The sequence below is a fragment of the Petaurus breviceps genome, unplaced genomic scaffold (genome assembly GCF_028583685.1).
Source record: "Petaurus breviceps papuanus isolate PSGF00001 unplaced genomic scaffold, PetGlider_PUasm1.0 91133, whole genome shotgun sequence".
Classification (NCBI taxonomy): Eukaryota; Metazoa; Chordata; class Mammalia; order Diprotodontia; family Petauridae; genus Petaurus; species Petaurus breviceps.
Window position 1 is genome coordinate 55,330,283 of NW_027187419.1, and position 18,874 is coordinate 55,349,156.

At 38.1% G+C, this 18,874-nt stretch overlaps 1 long non-coding RNA gene across 4 annotated transcripts in view; it reads left to right on the plus strand.

Annotated features, from left to right (window-relative positions):
* The window catches only part of LOC138154893 (uncharacterized), a 311,748-nt gene that overhangs the window by 102,050 nt on the left and 190,824 nt on the right, over positions 1 to 18,874 (plus strand). For all 4 annotated transcript variants that reach the window (XR_011166705.1, XR_011166703.1, XR_011166706.1 and 1 more), the window contains one exon: positions 9,559 to 9,717. This is a non-coding gene — a long non-coding RNA (uncharacterized lncRNA). The remainder of the gene's footprint in view (positions 1 to 9,558; positions 9,718 to 18,874) is intronic.

An 18,874-nucleotide genomic window follows, 5' to 3' on the forward strand; every position in this document is an offset into this window, starting at 1 on the left:
TCTCTCTCTCTCTCTCTCTCTCTCTCTCTCTCTCTCTCTCTCTCTCTTTTTCTCTCTCTCTTTCCTTTCCCTCTCTCTCTCCCTCTCTCTCTCTTTCTCTGTCTCTGTCTCTCTCTCCCTCTCTCTTTCTCTTATCCTATTTTACCAGAAACAACTAATTGCAGGACCTTATTCTTTCTCTTTCTTTTTTTCTCCTCTCTCTAGTATGTAAGCTTCCAACCTAAACCAGGAGTGAGTACCTCTGGGCAGTTCAAGTCAATTTCAATTCAATAAACATTTATTCAGTGTAATTGTAACCTAACCACCATAGTGCATAGCAGTAGTTATACAGGTACCATTGGCAAAATTTCTGCCCCTCATTCTCCCAATATATCCACCCCCTTTCTTCAGCTCACCTCGTGGTTCCACTAAGTGCTCTGGGCAATGACTGGTGAATAAGAGAGTGACCCTGCCTCTTTTTTTTGGGGGGGGAAGGTGGGTGCAGGATGAATACCATAGCATGATCAGGCATGGATGGATTATGATCTACATGAAAAATCTCATTATGTGAACTTTCCCATGAAACCCATTCCTCTTCTAAACTTTCCTAATGCTGTCCAGGCCACAATCATCCTTCTAGTTAGTTGTCTAGGTTTGCAACTTCAGTGTCATTTTTGAGTCTACCTGTTAGCATTCAATCAGTTGCCAAATCCTATCTTATCTATTTCTAGAAATCTTGTATACATCCCCTCCTCCCCACATCCCATATACAGCCACCATCCTCATTGACCTTTCATCTGAGCTATTTCAAAAGCTTTCTAGTTCGTCCTCATGATTCACATCTTTCTTCTCTCTCCAATATGTCTGCCACACAGCTGCCAAAATGATTTCCCTAAAATTCAGGTCTGACATTGTCACTTCCTTAATCTTTCTATTTTAGGATCTAATATTATTTCATCTTTATCTCTTCTTTTTAAAAAAAAATCTATTTCTGTGTAAATTTTATGTCATTTAATTTAGTAGTACATGTATTTAATTTACAAATAAGTAATTATATAGATATTGGATTGTGTGGTCAAATGGTTTAATTAGCAAGATGTGTGATCAAAACAGTTTAGAGACCATTGCTTGACCTATGTATGAGGTAACCTGGAGCAAGACTTGCAGATGATTTTTTTTCTGGGACACCTGGAAACCAGAATTGGTGATTAAATTTGGGGCTATTCCTGTAAAATATAGGCTCTTGTCAAATTATATAATTTAACTTGTGCTGTTCATAATTTTCTTCCTAAATGAAAGTTCATTTCTCCAATTTACATCTAATATTTGAAACAAATAAACCAATTTCCTTTTTCTAAGAAATGCAGGAAGCTTGTGTTGTCTCCTTTTTTCTATGTGTGAATTTTCAGTTTTAGGTTCTTTGGCAAAATTGACCAATACTTTACCATCATTCTAATATTTTGACTTGGACTGACATTTGAAATAGTAATGTTAGAAATGTAGGTGTATAACTTGTCTCTTCCAAAAAGTTGATGAATTCAACAGTGCTTAAGATATTCTAGAAAGAAATGCACCCAATAATCTGTCTACAAATGAAATCTACAGACTCCTATTGGTCATCTAGTTATCTAAACTCATCTTTAGCTGTCCAAGTCTCTTTATTGCTTACTCTGAGTTATTTTCAAAACCTTAGCCTGGTTTGTGCTGGACAACCACTATGTTGTTTCAGAGTTGTTTTTGAGTTGTTTTCCAAGCTCTTTCCTCCACTCCCTGAGTCATCCAATTAAACTGAATGATCTCGTTATATTAAGATTCTTCTGAAGAGATTATCTTTGTAATGAAATTTTTCACTGATCTTTCTGTTTTCCATTTTTTTTACAAACAAGTTCTCCTGAACCTCAATATCAAAAGGGCTTAATATACATACAACCAATTTTTAAAAATCCAAATTTGAATATTTTAACACAGAAAAACAAAATTAACAAAAACTTTAATATTCAATTTAGCCAACCTAATTAACCTAAATAAATAATCAAAGGAAGGAAGACTTTGTAATTAAAGAGGATTGGGACAGGTCTACTATGGTAGGTAGAATTTTATTTGGTACCTGAAGGAAGCCAGAGAAGCTGAGGCAGACTTTGGAAGGGAGGACATTTCAGGGTTGAGGGAGAGCCAGTGAAAATGAAAAGATTGGGAGATGGAGTATTCTACTTCAGGAATAGTAAGAAGTTTAGTGTCACTGGATTAGAGGGTCCATACCAATGAAGGGTGGGGGTAAGGTGGAATAAGACTGGAATGGCAGTGGAGGGGGAGGTTATAAAGACCTTTGAATGCTAAAGAGACAATTCTTTTATTGAACCTGGAGGTATTAGGGAGCCACTCAAATTTACTGAGTGGAGGTTGATATAGTCAAACCTATATTTTAGGAAGAGTACTTTGACAACCTGAGTGCAAAATGGATTGGAGTAGGGAAGAGACTTGTGGCAGTCAGGCCAACCAGCAGGCTATTGTACCCATGTGTAAATGATGAGTACTTTCACCAAGGTAGTGTCAATGTCAGAGAAGAAAAAGGAATATATACTGGAGATGTTATGAAAATCCACAATAGATTTGATATGAGAGAGAGTGAGGAGTTGAGGATGACACCTAGGTTTTGAGTCTAAGCCACTGGAATGATGGTGGTATCTTCAAATGCAATAGGAAAGTTAGGAAGAGGAGAAAATTTGCTGGAAGAACAGAAAGTCAAGACTCTCAGGGGAATCAATGGGAAAAAATATGAAGGAAGGTGGTCTAATTGTATTAGATCTTGACTTATATTATAAAGTAGTAATTACCAAAACAATCTGATAATGGTTAAGAAATAGAGTGGTCAGGGTGGCTAGGTGGGGCACTGACTCCACTGGCCCTGGAGTCAGGGGGACCTGAGTTCAAATCAGGCCTCAGACACTTACTTACTAGCCTTGTGACCTTGGGCAAGTAACTTAACCCCAATTGCCCCTCCAAAAAAAATAGAGTGGTGGATCAGTGGAATAAATTAGATACACAATACATTGTAGTAAACAAGCATAATAATCTGATGTCTGATAAACCCAAAGATTCAAGCTTTTGGGATAAAAACTCATCATGTGACAAAAACTGCTGGGAAAACTTAGAAAGCAGTATGGCAGAAACTAGGTATGGACCAATATCTCACACCATATACCAAGATACACTTTAAATGGATATATGAGTTACAAATAAAGGGTGACAACATAAGCACATTAGGAGAGCATGAAATAGATTTCCTGTCAGATCTAAGAGTAGGGGAACAATACAGGACCAAACAAGAGATAGCATTATGAAACATAAAGTGTATAATTTTGGTTATAAAAATTAAACCAATGCAACCAAAATTAGAAAGAAAGCAGAAAACTTGGATTTTTTGCAGTAAATATCTCTGATAAAGGTCTTATTTCTCAAATATTTAGAAAACTGGGTCAGTTTATAAGGATATAAGTCATTTCCCAATTTATAAGTCATGAAAAGATACAAGGAGACATTTTTCAGAAGAAGTAATCAAAACAATGATCATCGTATGGAGATAAGCTCCAAATCAGAGGCAGAGCTAAGATGGAGGCATAGAAGCAGGAAAACTCCCTATGTTCCCTTCATAACCACCTCAAATACCTATAAAAAATAACTGTAAACAAACTTTAGGGCTACAGAACCCACAAAGAGACAGAGAGAAACAAACCTGCCACTGAAGGCAGCCTGGCAGGCAGACAGGAAGGGTCATTTGCAGTGTGCTAGGAGCAGAGCCCAGCCCTGCATGTTTTAGCCTCAGGGAGGCTGGAGGGATTTTGGGAGAGTGGGTCACCAGCAGGTGTGGTGGTTTCCAGAATTATCAACAGATAAATGCCAAAGAAAAAGTGAGAGATCAGTGTGGACTTTGTGGCAACAGGGGCCTGGGAGTGGGGTCCAGCTTCTGCCCCCTGCAGGGAGAAGCAGCTCAGGCATGGTGGATAGCCGCTGCCACCGCTGAGTGGAAGCTTCAGAGCTCATGGCCTGAAGATTGTAGGGGGACCAAGCTACCATTCTGAGGGGTAATAGCTCTTGCTTTAAGCTCCTTGGATCTAGATTGCTGTCTAGGTTGAAAGTCCTGGGGTGCATAACCAGGTTCCAGAGCCAGTGGAGGTTTCAGAGAGGGTACCCAACTAATAGCTCTGGTAGCTGTGAAAACCCCAGAGATTTGGAACAAAGTGCTCCTCTCTGGAAGCAGAGTTCTACTGTGGCAAAAAGCTCAAAAGTCAAGGAATTGAGTGGCAACATGAGCAAGCAAAGGAAGCAAAGCAAGCACAGCAATCTGACTTTGGATTCCTCTTTTTGGGAACAAAAAGGATCAAAGCATGGAACAGGAGGAAGACAATGAAGTCAGAGCTCCTGCTTCCAAGAAAAAATATGAATTAGTTACAGGCCATAGAGGAGCTTAAGAAGGATTGTGAAAACCAAATAAGAGAAGTGGAGGAAAAATTGGGAAGAGAAATGAAAATGATGCAAGAAAATCATGAAAAAAGAGTCAACCATCTAACTGAAGAAAATAACACCTTAAAAAATAGACTAACTAGTGATGGCTAGGTGGCACAGTGGGGAAGCTATGTGGCAGAGTGGGGTTGCAAGGTGGTGCAGTGGATAGAGCACTGGGCCTGGAGTCAGGAGGACCTGAGTTCAAATCTGGCTTCAGACACTTAACACAAAAAGTAGACATGTGACCTTGGTCAAGTCACTTAACCCCAATTTTCCCTCAAAAAAAATTATATAGGCTAACTCAAATGGCAAAAGAGGCTTAAAAAGCCAACGAGGAGAAGAATGCCTTAAAAAGCTGTATTTGCCAGATGGAAAAAGTATCTCAAAAACTCACTGAAGAGAATCATTCCTTCAGAATTAGATTGGAGTAAATGGAAGCTAGTTACTTTAAAAGAAATTGAGATAACTATTAAACAGAGCAAAACAAATGAAAAAAAATAGAAGGCAATGTGAAATATCTCATTGGAAAAACCACTGACCTGGATAATAGATCCAGGAGAGATAATTTTAAAAGTTTTGGACTAGCCATGATAAAAAAAAAACCTAGAAATCATCCTTCAAGAAATTCTCAAGAAAAATTGTCCTGGTGTTTTAGAACCAGGGGCCAAAAGAGAGGTTGAAAGAATCCACTGATCACCTCCTGAAAAAGATCCCAAAAAGAAAACTCCTAGGAATATTATAGCCAGGTTCCAGAGTTCCCAGATCAAGGAGAAAATATTGAAGCAGCTAAGAAGAAACAATTTGAATATTGTGGAAACACAATCAGGATAACCCAGGATCTGGCAGCTTCTACACTGAGGGATTGAAGGGCTTGGAATAAGATATTCTAGAGGACAAAGGGGTTGGAATTAAAATCAACAATCACCTACCCAGCAAAACTGAGTATCATGTTTCAGGGGAAAATATGATCATTTAAATGACTTTCAAGCATTCTTTTTTTTTAAAGCAATTGGGGTTAAGTAACTTGCTCAAGGTTACACGGCCAGTTATTTTGTGTGGGAGCTAAGTATCTGAAGCCGGAACCGATCCTGGGTCTCCCGACTCCGGGGCCGTCGCTCTTACTCACTGTGCCACCTGGCTGCCCCACTTTCAAGCATTTTTGATGAAAAAAAAACAGAGTTGAATAGAAAATTTAACATTCAGATACAAGAAGCAAGAGAAGCATGAGAAGGTAAATAGGGAAAAGAAATCATAAGGAACTTATCAAAGTTGAACTATTTACATTCCTACATGGAAAAATGATAATTGTAACTTTTGAAACTTTTCTCAGTATGAAAATAGTTGAGGGGAATATAAATGTGTGTATATATATATGCACAGAAATATGTATGTATACATACATATATATGTCTATATAGGAGGGTATATGGGCGTGTGAATACATATGTGAGTGTGTGTATATATGTGTACAGGTATACATAGGCAGACCACACAGGACCAATTGAATAGGAAGTGATGATACTTAAAAGGTGAAATTAAGAGATGAGAGAGGAATATAATGAGAGGAGATGGGGAGAGACAGAATGGGGTAAATTTTCTCATATAGAAGAGGCAAGGGAAAACTGTTACAATGGAGGGTAAGAACAGATAGGCAAAAGAGAATGAGTCAAACTTACTCTCATTGAACTTGGCTTAGGGAGGGAATGACATATACACTAAATAGGGTATCTCACCCTACAGCAGAGTAGGGGGGAAGGGGATGAGAGAGGGGATGATGGAGGGGAGGGAAGGTTGAGGGGGAGGGAATTTGGAAACAGACACTTTTGAAAAGGGACAGGGACAAAGTAGAGAATAGAACAAGTGGGGGGCGGGATAGGATGGAGGGAAATACAGTCAATCTTTTACAATATATCCACTATGGAAATGTTTCATGTAGTGTTATGGGAATTTAAGATCTTCCCTGCCTTGTGATTGGGCAGTGGGTCAAGAGGGCTGTGACATTCTTTGATCCAGGAGGAGGCTATATATAGCCTCATGTGAGGTTTTGTTTTGAGGCTCACTTTGAGAAGTGTTATGTGATTTGACTAGACAAGACTCTGGGCAGCCATTGAGTACCTCGGCTTTGCTTCCCTTTCTGGCAACTGACTAGGTATGGATGTAATGGTGAGACAGGTGGAGCCTGTCTGCTATTCTGTTTTTCTGTCTGCTTGTAACTTCTGCTTGTAACTTGTTTGTATTCTGTGAAGTTTGGGGTGCTGACTTTTTCCCCCTGAATGAGGTAAATGACATATGTTTGATTAAAGCAAGATTATTAACCCATGTTGAGTTGCTTTACTTTAGAAAAGCAGATCTAAGAACCTGTGTTGGCAGCCACCCTAGGTATGCTAGGGCACTTGCTGCTACATGTAGCTACACATGTACAACCTATATTGAATTGCTTATCTTCCCAATAAGGGTGGGTGATGAGGGATGAAGGGAAAGAATTTGGTGTTCAAAGTTTTAAAATCAAATGTTTAAAAAAATTATTATTTTTTTACATGCAACTGGGAAATAAGATATACAGACCCTGGGGTATAGAGATCCATCTTTCCCTACTGGAAAGTCAGAGGGGTATGGGGGAGGATATAGGAGAGAGCAGATTGGGGGAGGGGGTATACAGTGGGATTGCTGTTTTGGGGTGGTGGGTAGGGTAAAGTCAGGGAGAAAATTTGTAACTCAAAATCTTGTGGAATGAATGATGTAAACGAAAAATAAACATTTAATCTAAAAAAGAAAAAATGATCTAAATCACTATTGATTAGAGAAATACAAATTAAAACAACTCTGATAGGAGTAGCTATTGGATTGGCTGATATGATAAAAAAGGAAAATGATAAATGTTGGAGGGAATTTGGGCAAACTGGTACACTAATGCATTGTAGGTAGAGTTGTGAACTGATTCAATCATTCTGGCAAACAATTTGGAACTTTCCCTAAAGTGTTATAAAACTGCATGCCTTTTGACCCAGAAATGCCATTACTGGATCTTTATCCCAAAGAGAAAAAAGAAAAGAGAAATGAATCTACTTGTACAAAATTATTTAAAACAGCTCTTTTTGTGGAGGTTAAGAATTGGAAATCAAGGGGATGCCTATCCATTGGGTAATGGCTGAATAAGTTGTGATATATGATTGTGATGGGATATTATTATTCTATAAGAAATGAAAAGCAGCATGATTTCAGAAAATTAATGGAAAGACTTATGTAAACTGACCCAAAGTAGAACCAGGAGAACATTGTGCACAGTCACAGTAATATTATACAACTAACTATGAATGACTTAGTTCTAGCAGCAATGATCCAAGACAATCCCAAAGTACTCATGAAGAAAAATCCTATCTGCCTCTAGAGAAAGAGCTGATGCTGTCTGAATACAGACTGAAGCATGCTATTTTTCTCTTTCTTTTTCCTTTTTTTCAAGTTTTCTTGTACTAAATGACTAATATGGAAATGTTTTACATGATTGCACATATATTACCTATCTCAGATTGTTTACATTCTTAGAGAGGGAAAGAGGAGGGAGGGATAGAATTTGGAATTAAAAACTTAAACCCTCAAAAGTAAAAAAAAATGATAATTTGGGGAAAATAAAATATTATTTTAAAAAAGAAGGGAGAGGGGTGGCGAGGTAGCACAGTGAGTAAGAGCACCAGCCCAGGGGCAGGATGACCTGGGATTGAATCTGGGCTCTGATACATAGTACCCACCCAGAAACACATGGCTATGTAACCTTGAGCAAGTTACTCAAACCCAATTGCTAAAAAAAAAAAAGGGAAAGTTTAAGGCTCATACAATCCCTTATTTTTTTTTTAATCAATCAGGGTTAAGTAACTTGCTCAAGGTTACACGGCCAGTTATTTCTGGGTGGGTGCTGAGTATCTGAGCCCAGGATTCGGTCATCCTGACACTGGAGCCGGTGCTCTTACTCGCTATGCTACCTGGCTGCCCCAATCCCTTATTTTTTAAGGTAATGAAACTGAGACCCAAAGAGGTTAAATGAATGGTCCCTCCAAAGGTAGTAAATGTCAGAGGTAGGATTTGAATTGAGGTCATCTGACCTCAGAGATGATCTTTCTAGAAAAAATTTGATGAATTGAGATGGTTTATTTGCTAAAACAGTACTTGATGCTTCCTAAAACGGGTGACACTAGATTGCTATACAAATTCCATGCCTAATGTGCATGAGTCTGAAAATGAGTCTTCACTGTCATGCATGTATGTGTGGGGTGGTTTAGTGTTTACCATAAGTAATTATTATAATCTTAGTAGGTGAGCTCCCTTAATGCAAGCAGTTGTTTGGAGGCATTCATGTTTCCTTTGACCTTCACACATTATTAGCTGGTTCTACCCCAGGTGTGTCTGCAGTTGAACCACTGACAACCATATAATACTTGCATGTTTGAATGTTAAGATAAATTGTTATTGTGAGAAAAATTCAGGCAACTCTTTGTTTTGTTTTTTTTGGAGGGGGGAGGGCAGGGCAATTGGGGTTAGATGACTTGCCCAAAGTCACAGGATTAGTAAATGTTAAGTGTCTGAGGCAGGATTTGAACTCAGGTCCTCCTGACTCCAGGGCCAGTGCTCTGTTCACTGTGCCACCTAGCCACCTAGCCACCTCAACAATGGGCTTTTTATTTTTTTAAATTTTTAATGGGCTTTTTAAACCATCTGTTTTTTCAGTACTATATTTCAAGAAATCATAATGGAAATTGCATAGGACAAAAAGCAAATTGCCCCAGCTTTTTAAAAAAGGAAAAATAGAAATACATGGAAATAAAATAAAATAATAAATCTAGACCTTAAAGCTTTTTTTATACATATTGTAGCAATATGGTTGTGTCATCAAAAGATAAGTACACAAGTGAAGGGGGATGGGGGAAGGTTTGGGAAAGAAGATGACAGATTTTTGTTATTGTTCATCCTTCTTTCTCAAAGAGGACCAATGACATCGTGAGGGTGATATTTTGACTTGCTCATGAATTGATTTAACTGGGGCAGAGCAATGCAAAGTCATCAACCTCACTCTCTCTCTTTCAGTGTCATTGAAGTTCAGTGGCAAGACAAAAATCAGGATGACTGGTGATGATGTAGGATGCAGTGGACCTTACAGCTGATCTCTCAACCTTTCTAAATTAAAGGCTTTCAAGACCTGATTTTATATCCTTTCTCTGATGCATACTGGCTATATGACTCTGGGTAAGTCAGTTAATTGTTAGTGCTCTAGGAAACAAAGACTATAAGTGGACAAGAAGGTGCCAACGTGAATTGGCAGAGGGAGTTTCCTCACCTGGGAATTCTCTATATAAATGAAGTTATAAGTTTAGTCCCAAACCCTATTGTTTTTATTTTTATATCACATTCATATATCCCACCCTTTGGGAATTGAACTATTATTGCTAGAAAAAAAACAGTTAAGTAAAAACAATTAATATAGTGACCATGCCTAAGAATCCATACAGCTTATATCCCTGCAGTCCTCTTCATTGTTCAAACTTGTTTTTGTATGGTTATTTGCATGCTGTCTTGTCTATTCCTCTATGGACTCTAGAGCAGTTATTGCCTTTTGACCTTCTTGAAATCTCCAGCACTTAGCACGGCGCTGATGCATACTAGGCATTTAGTAAATGTTTATGGACTGATTGCATTGGTGAATCATCCTTTATCTTGATTTTTCTGCAACATTTGACACTATGTAATAGCCTTTGCTCCCTGCTATTCTCACCTCCTTCAGATTCTGTGATTTTTTTTTTGTTTTCTCAACTTTTGTCCTACTGTTCTTAATATTCCTTTTCTGCCTGTTTCACTGACTCTTCTTTCTCTTGTCCCCTAAGTATTGATATTTCCTTATGGCTCTGTACCTATAATGTCTATTATTAGATTGATGCATAAATACAATTCAATCCATCATACATTTATCAAGCATTTATTTTATGTAAGGGACTCTACTAAGTGATGGTCATACAAAGGCAAAATTACTTTCTTTACCGCTTGAGGGGCTTTTATTCTCTTGGGATTCAGTCTTGACCTCATCTCACAATTTCCAGGTTCTTGCTAAAGAGAGCACAATCTAGATGGCCTACCAGCACTAAGTCTTGCATGTCCATAATTAAACTTGTCATCTTCCTTCCCAAGCTCCACCCCCCCACGCCAACCCCCTGCCTCCACTTGTCTGCTTATCTTTTGATGGCACAACCATATTGCTGGATACATGGCCTCAAAATTTAAGAATAATATTTAACCATTTCCTCTCCCTTTGTATCCTCTATGCATTTAATCAAACTCCTTCTATAACTCTGACAGTCTGTCCCCCCCTTTCCACTCCCACTTAGACCTTTCTAGTTCAGACTCCCTCCCCAGTCCTACCTATCTACTGGACAGTCACAACAGCTTACTATCTAGTCTTCCTACCTCCAATTTCACCTTGTTTCAATTCATCTTTCACATTATTTCCAGAGCAATCTACCAAATTGATTTGTCTGATTACGCTACTGTCCTGTTTAAAATCCCCCCAATTCTTCCCTGTTGTCCAGCCGCTAAGACCCATCATTTCCCCCATCATTTGGACCTTTCCTAAAGTGGTTCCAACTAAGACAACAATTTTTCATCACATCAGTTACCACCATAAACACTGTATTCCAGTAAAACTGGCCTGTTTGCTGTTCCCCAGTCTCATCTTTCCCTTTCCCACCTCTCTGTCTTTGTGCACACCATCCCCCATGAATTGAAGAGAGTCCAACCACACCTCTTCCTTTTTGAAATACTCTTTTAAGGCCCAGCTCAGGTGCCACCTCCTCTATTAAGCCTTTTTTAATTCCCCATATTGAAAGTGATCTCTGCCTTCTCAAATCTCTCCTGTCACTCTGTGTGACCTCTCCTATCCACTTTTAAAATCCCAACTTAAAAAAAAATTACATGTATACGTGGATCTTATTTCATCATTGTGGCCAAAGTGCCTAGCTTGGTGCTTTTGCACATAGGTGGAGCTTAATAAATGTTTGTGGTGTTGAATTATTTCATAACTATTCTTTTCTAATTCTTTGGAAGCATAGAAAATATCAGAGTGCACCCTTGACTGAACATTAGCAGACGAAAGAAAAGAATATGTCCACAGAACTTTGAAAAGCCACAGTGGTATACCTTATTAGAAAGGGACATAATAGAAAAAAGAAAAGTTGGCAATGAACTTGCATTATGTTTTAAGGAAATAGACTTTTATGGAGAAATTGATGGACCAGTGGGGGAAAGCATGTTGGAGATATTTGGGTGGGAAGTCTGTGAATGTAGAGGTGAAATCAGGATGGGAATACACCATGGGCCTCATGTCCAAAAGGAGGAAATAGATTATAGGTTAAGGAAAGAGAATAGAAATCTGTCACAGGTTCATGAAACAATTTTGATGGGAGGGGACTTCAAGTCTCTGGACAGCTGCTAGATGTCTGTCTGCTAGAAGCAGATCAGTTGATAAATTTTGTTTTATTGATGAATTCTGGTTTTGTGTACCATATTTACTTCTGAAGAGCAAACAAAATTGTCAAAAACAAGAGGAAAATTATCATCTAGAGGGAATTAAGTGAGTCTCATGTTTGAATGAGGTGAATTTTTCCAAAAAGATACCAGGTGATTCTTTTTTCCAAAAAGATCTAAAAAATTCTGAATCTGGAACAATATTTCATAAGCATTATCTTCTAAGAAAAAGAAAATGAAAATTTAAAACATCTACCTTATCAAGCCTTGATGGGGATTCATATGAAACATGTGAGGTTTCTCACAAAGGTAGACTGAGTGTCAGGAGTACCTTGGCCTGCATGGCATTTGTATATAACTTCAAATACAGGCTGATTCATCTAATCTTTGAAGCTGTTTCACATTCCCCTCCAGATTCTCCTTAGATTAATTTCTTTGCCTTGATAGATTAGGCACCTAAACCTTTAGTACTAAACAATTTTTGTACAAATAAAATGGGGTGGGGGTATTAAATGGGGTTAATGGCATACAACCTCTGTCTTAAGTATTATGCTGGATGATCCTATACTCTACTACTCTAGTATCACATGTAATTGGGTGATATGAGGCCAACACATTGCTTTGCTAAAAACCCCTTACTGTCTTGCATATTGTGAACACTGGGTTACAAGACAGTCAAGGACATGTAGCAGCTGGTGGCCTACATCCCTGTTCAATTATGACCAGATAAATGGAGAATTGTTTGGCAGAAAAATGTGATTCAATGTGATAGTATTTGATGATAGTATTTGATAATATCTGCTTTTAAGAAGAGTTGCTTTATAATTCATGAGTATAGTTGCATACTTCCCTTTCTCTGGCCTACTTTTCTCCTTCCCTGTTTTGGTCCTTGGCTTATTTCCTACCTCCTGACTGATGACTCTTAACTTGGTTTTTACTTTTAGCTTCTGGATCCGTCAAGTCCTTTATTCTTAACTGTCACTCAGACAAATGTATGTGGATCTTGAATGGCCATATCAAAGTAAACATGGTTAGCTCCCGATCTTTCTCTGAAGTCTTTCCTGTTTTCAACTTCCTTATCACATTTAGAGCTACTACATTCTCTCCTGTTTCTTTACTATCCTATCTTGGATTTCCACTTGGACTTCTGCTTTGACTTTTGTTCTTTTTTAAAATGTTATTTTTAAATTAACTTATTTATTTTTAGTTTACAACGTTCATTTCCACAAGATTTTGAGTTTCAGATTTTCTCCCCATCTTTCCCTTATCCCCCACCCCAAGATGGTGTGCATTCTGATTAAGCCTTCCCCCAGTCGGCGCTACCTTCTATCACACTTCCCCTCTCATCCCTTTCCCCCTTATTTTCTTGTAGGCAAAATAGATTTCTCTACCCCATTGCCTGTATATCTTATTTCCCAGTTGCATGTACAAAGAATTTTTGCCATTTGTTTTTAAAACTTTGAGTTACAAATTCTCTCCCTTTTTCCCTCCCCACCTACCCTCATTGAGAAGGCAAGTGATTCAATATAACTTATTTATGTGTAGTTATGCAAAACATTCCCATAGTAGTCATATTGTGAAAGACTAACTATATTTCCCTCCATCCTATCCTGCCCCTATCTTATTCTATTTTCTCCTTTGACCCTGTCCTTTTTCAAAAGTGTTTACTTCTGATTACCCCCTTCCCCCATCTGTCCTCCCTTCCTTCTATCATCTTCCCTCCCCTTTATCTCCTTCCCTTCCTCCCACCACTTACTTTCCTGTAGGGTAAGATACCCTGTTGAGTGTGCATGTTATTTCCTCCTTAAGCCAAATCCAAATGAGAGTAAGGTTCACTCATTCCCTCTCATCTCTCTCCTCTTACCCTCCATTGTGAAACCTTTTTCTTGATGTTAGATAATTTATCCCATTCTATCTCTCCCTTTCTCCTCCCAATCAATATATTCCTCTCTCACACCTTAATTTTATTTTTAGATACCATCCCTTCATATTCAACTCACCCTGTGCCATCTCTCTCTCTCTCTCTCTCTCTCTCTCTCTCTACCTACCTACCTATCTATTTGACTTCTGTTCTTCTCTCCTTTTCTCTAGAATATTGTTAAATATTGTCATTTTTACCATTTGCATCCAAGGCAAAAAAGTTTTCTTTTCTAGTTATACTATATATTTTCCCTCCTATGGTCAGGTCATCTCCTTCTCTTACTTTCATCATTGCAATAAATCTTGCCTGCTTTCCCTCAAATGATTTCCAAAAGAACCTTTCTCTCTAGCAGACTCAGGCTTATAATTAAAAACTTCTTCAGTAGAGCTATGTGATTCCATGGGTGTAGATGGTTTCCCCCTCCCCACCAATGGATGAAGATTTTAGTCCCCTTTCTGTGATTAAAATATTTCATAATTTGGTGGCTTACCTTTTGATGTTGAACCTCTCTGAACATAACTAGTTTACTCCTTAGATGATAATCCATTGCTAAAGGAACTCCTTGATTGGAGGGGCTGTTTTATCTTTGTCTTTATATCCCTAGCGACTAGCTCAGTCTTTGATATATAGTAAGTGCTTTAAAAATGTGTATTGATTGATTGATTCCTGGGGATCTTCTTGAAGTCTTTCCATTTTGGTGTTCAGCTAGTTTAGCTTTAGAGAACACAGGGTATGCCAATGGGACATCAGAGTAGAATTTCAGTGGAGATATCTGGCAAAGCAGGCTTGACAAATTTATTTGATTCTCGAGCAGTAGACAAAGTTCCCTAGGACTCCTCATCCATTGAAAGCTGCAAAAAATAAGGGCTACTCACAGGTAAATAGACAAATCCATGGTTGGATTTTAATCATATGCTGCCTTGAATGATTGTTTTATGTCAATGACTTTTTTCCCCTTACCTAGAGGTTATAAACTCTTTGAGCATGAACCATATATTATATTCTATATAACCCCAAATGGATTTTCCAGAGCTATAAGAACTACTTTCTGACAATTATAATCTGCTTCTTGTTCAAAGAGATTGGGGCTTCATATCTACTTCCTATTTATTAAATGAGCTCTCACACTTCTTCATCCACTTGCACAGTCCAGATCAGGCTATGTCCCAGATGAGTCTGACCACCTAAAAGAGGGAACTGATTCCTTCTTCTCATAATCTTTGGCTAGTTACATACTTTATCTCTGGCTGGGAGGAAAATTTTCTAGGTCATTGCTCATTTCTAGGGTCTCCACAAAGATGGGAGTAGAAAGATATTCAGTGTAAAATATTAAACACATATGGGACAGGTATTTATTTTAAACAAAAGAAGTGCTAAACAGAAAAAAAGTCATAAATGTGCATTGACAGAAAGAATTAAAATAGGATCCAGTCATTTAATTTACAATTATTATACTTTTCTGGGAGGTTGAGACTTATATTTCATCAGAGGATAAAGCAATTTATAAGATAGTTGCATAGGCATGATTATATTTCACTGTGCCACCCTATCAAAATCCAAGTCTTGAGATGCTCTTCCTGTCAATGTTGTCTTCTCAGGTACAGAAAATCCCTCTGCTGCCATTCATTTCCAATCATGGGTCCCAGAACTCCTGGACCTCTTGAATTCATAAAGTCATCTCTAAGCCTAGATAGTTCCATCTCAAAGTAGATATTCAGTTATCTATATTCAGGAAATAAACATGAAACAGAAGATTCTCTGGCATTCAATCTCAGGATTCCTTAGGTATAACATGCTTTAGTAGCTCACATATGCTCAGAGCCTCACAGTGACTGAGGTGGGGTAAAGACAAAGTCCCTTCCCCAACTCCCTCTTGGGAAGTCCCAGAGTTTCCTGTTGTCACCTGGAGGGTAAAAGGAAGAGTAACAAAGATAGAGTCACTCCCTTTTTAAAGTCCACTAGAATCATTGACTTTTCTTTTTCCTCTTCCTCCCCCTCCTCTTTTCTCCTTCTCCTTTTCCTTTTTCTCATTTTCATTCTCCTCCTCCTCCTTTTCTTTGTTCTTCTCCTCCTCTTCCACTTCTTCATCTTCCTCCTTTTTCTTCTTTTCCTTCTCCTCTTCCTTCTCCACCTCCTCCTCCTCTTCCTTTTCCTTTTTTCTTCCTCTTCTTCCCCCTCTTTTTCTTGGTCTTATTCTCTTTCCCTCTCCCTGCTACAGTTGAGAACATCCTCTCCCTTTCTTTCTACTTTTTCCTTTTCACTGCCAATTTTATGAATACAATTTGTAGCAAATGAATCTGAGATAAACATGGATACAACACAGATATTCACTCACACTATACTCTTTTGAGATGAGTTCTACTGTGTCATTAACTTAGTTCTGTTCAACATAAAAATCCCCACAATTCCTTTATTTTGTGCCCACCATTTGTGAATCACGATGCTTGACATAGTGAATGCAAAGACAAAAACAAAACATTTCTTACTTCGGAGATTTTCCTTTCTCCTGGGGTAGAGAATAGAATATGTTGAAAACTAAGTAAAAACAAAGTTTAAAGTGAAGGAGAGAATGCTAAGAACTGGTAGCGTCAGAAAAGGTTTCATGTAGGAGGTTGCCTCTGAACCCCTTTATTCCTAAATGTGGGAAGATTTCATTAAGAAGGAAGTGTGTTCCAGATGGATGGGGTACATTTGTTTATTCAGTGTTCTGTCTCTGCTTGTTGTTGGAGGTATTATGGATCTAATCTGGAGATCAGTTTGGTTTTCCCCTACTGCATTCTGGAGAAAGTTGAGGCTTCTCTAGAAGATTCACTATTTCATGGCGTCTCATTTGTACAAAAGACTGCATACTACAGATGCAGCCCATCAGCTGAGGGCTTCTGATTGTTTCGGAGCTCTAGGAGCTCAGCTCTATGTATCTGGAATGGAGGGTATTTCAAACACATGGGCTTGGAGGATGGAGACTTTGGGGGGAGGCCCCAGGGAAGCACATCTTCAGAAAGATTTGGCGTTTAACTCTTCTAGTATCATAATAAAAAAGGATTCAAAGCTTATCAATGGCATAATTGTAAGCAATGTTTAAGATTATTCTCTGGCAAAGTCATACAATGAGTCATGACACAAAGCAATGAGGATGTCTTTCATCCAAACCCAAACCCCAATGGGGTCATTTGCTTCTACAGATAAAACTTGTCTTCAGATATGGTCAAAATAAATTCTTACCTGGAGGGAAACCCCTATTTGGCTTTCAGGAAAGGTTTGCCAGGAGTAGAGATATTTCATATTCTAGGAAGTGTTCTTCTCAGACCTGTTACCTCTTGTGTCCTTGATGCTGGGTCTTGATTTTGGCACTTTCTGGTGTTGAAAATTCTGTAGTGAGTTTACTCTTAAGGCCTGTGTTAACAGTTTCCTGTCTTGTCTGACTAGCTCTTCTGGAAAACTTCCCAAAGTTCTTCTTTATGAACCTTAGTCCAATTTTCTTGGCATTTGCAATTGTGGTATGACCTTTGATGTGGGAAACATGATGAAGGGGTGGGCTCACCGGGTGATCTGGGGGTAACATCCTGTTGTTTTTCAGATATGAATGAATTTGCATTTAGTAAAGGGAGATGGAGTAAGCTATTCAGAGAATAGAAAAGGCTTAGAGTACTGTGCTCAGGGATGGGCAGAACAAACTCCTTCTGATGTTCTAGGGATTCAAGTAAGATACATATTATAGTCTCTCAATTGATTGAATGTATTACATGTTTGTTAAATTTAATTTAAATAAAAATGAATGGAAGCATTCATTCATTTATGTGTTTTTGAACATTGAATGGGAAGACAGAACTATTCTATGTGTGATAAAGTATATGATAATTTAAACTATAGACTTTGTTTTCAAGGAACTCACCATCCCAATGAAGAGATGAAACTTAGTTGTATATGACAATTAAAACAAGAGGTAACATCTGCTGATATACCAAATTATTGCCATATCCAATCAGTGCCCAAAGTTTCCCCTCTTCTAAACTTTCCTACTTCTGTTGAGGGCACCACCATCCTTCCAGGAGTCCAAATTTGCAGCCTCAGTGTTATCTTTAAATCTTCCCTCTTACTTATTCCACATATTCAAACAGGTGCCAAATCTTGCTATTCCTACCTCTATAACATGTCTCAAATATGTCCTCTTCTTTCCATTTGCTCAATTTTACTTTGGTCCCTTCTCATTTCTTGCCAGTTTTATTACAATAGTCTGTTTATTAGTAATTCTACCTCGTCTCTCTCTACTCCCCAATCCATCCTCCACACAGCTGCTGAATTGAATTTCCTAAATATCAGATCTCACTGTCATTCTCCTACTCCATAAACTTCAGCAGTTCCCCATCACTTTTAGGGTTAAACATAAACTCCTCTGCCATTTTAAAGCAGTTTACAACTTAGTTACAAAGAACCTTTCTATCCTTCTTCCACATTACTACTCTCACATATTTTACAGTCCAGCCAAGGTATATAATTTATACTTTATAATCCTTAAAACACTTTATAAATGCTAGGGTTTTTTTTGCCATTCTACTCCAGCTTTAACATTCCATATATTATGCCATACCACTACCTTTTCTAGAAACCCTGTCCTGATGAAATCAGCCCTTATTGAACCTTTCTGGTATGAGTTAGATTAGACTTTTATGACTTCAAAGATCTCTTCAAATTACAAGATATAGGAGTCCCTTGTAGCAACGAGAGTTAGAAAACTATTGCATTAATATAGCCATGAGACGATAATGACAGTTGAAATTGAAAAAGAGAGATTTTGTGAAGGAATAACAAATAGGAATTGATGAGCAATTGCATATTGTTTTTGCATATTTCTTGGGGTTGGTAGATAAAATAGTCAGTCAACCAGATTTATTAAGTACCTACTATGTGCCAAGCACCATGCTAAGCCCTAAGGATAAAAAAATGACCCCAATAAAAGTAGAAAACTAT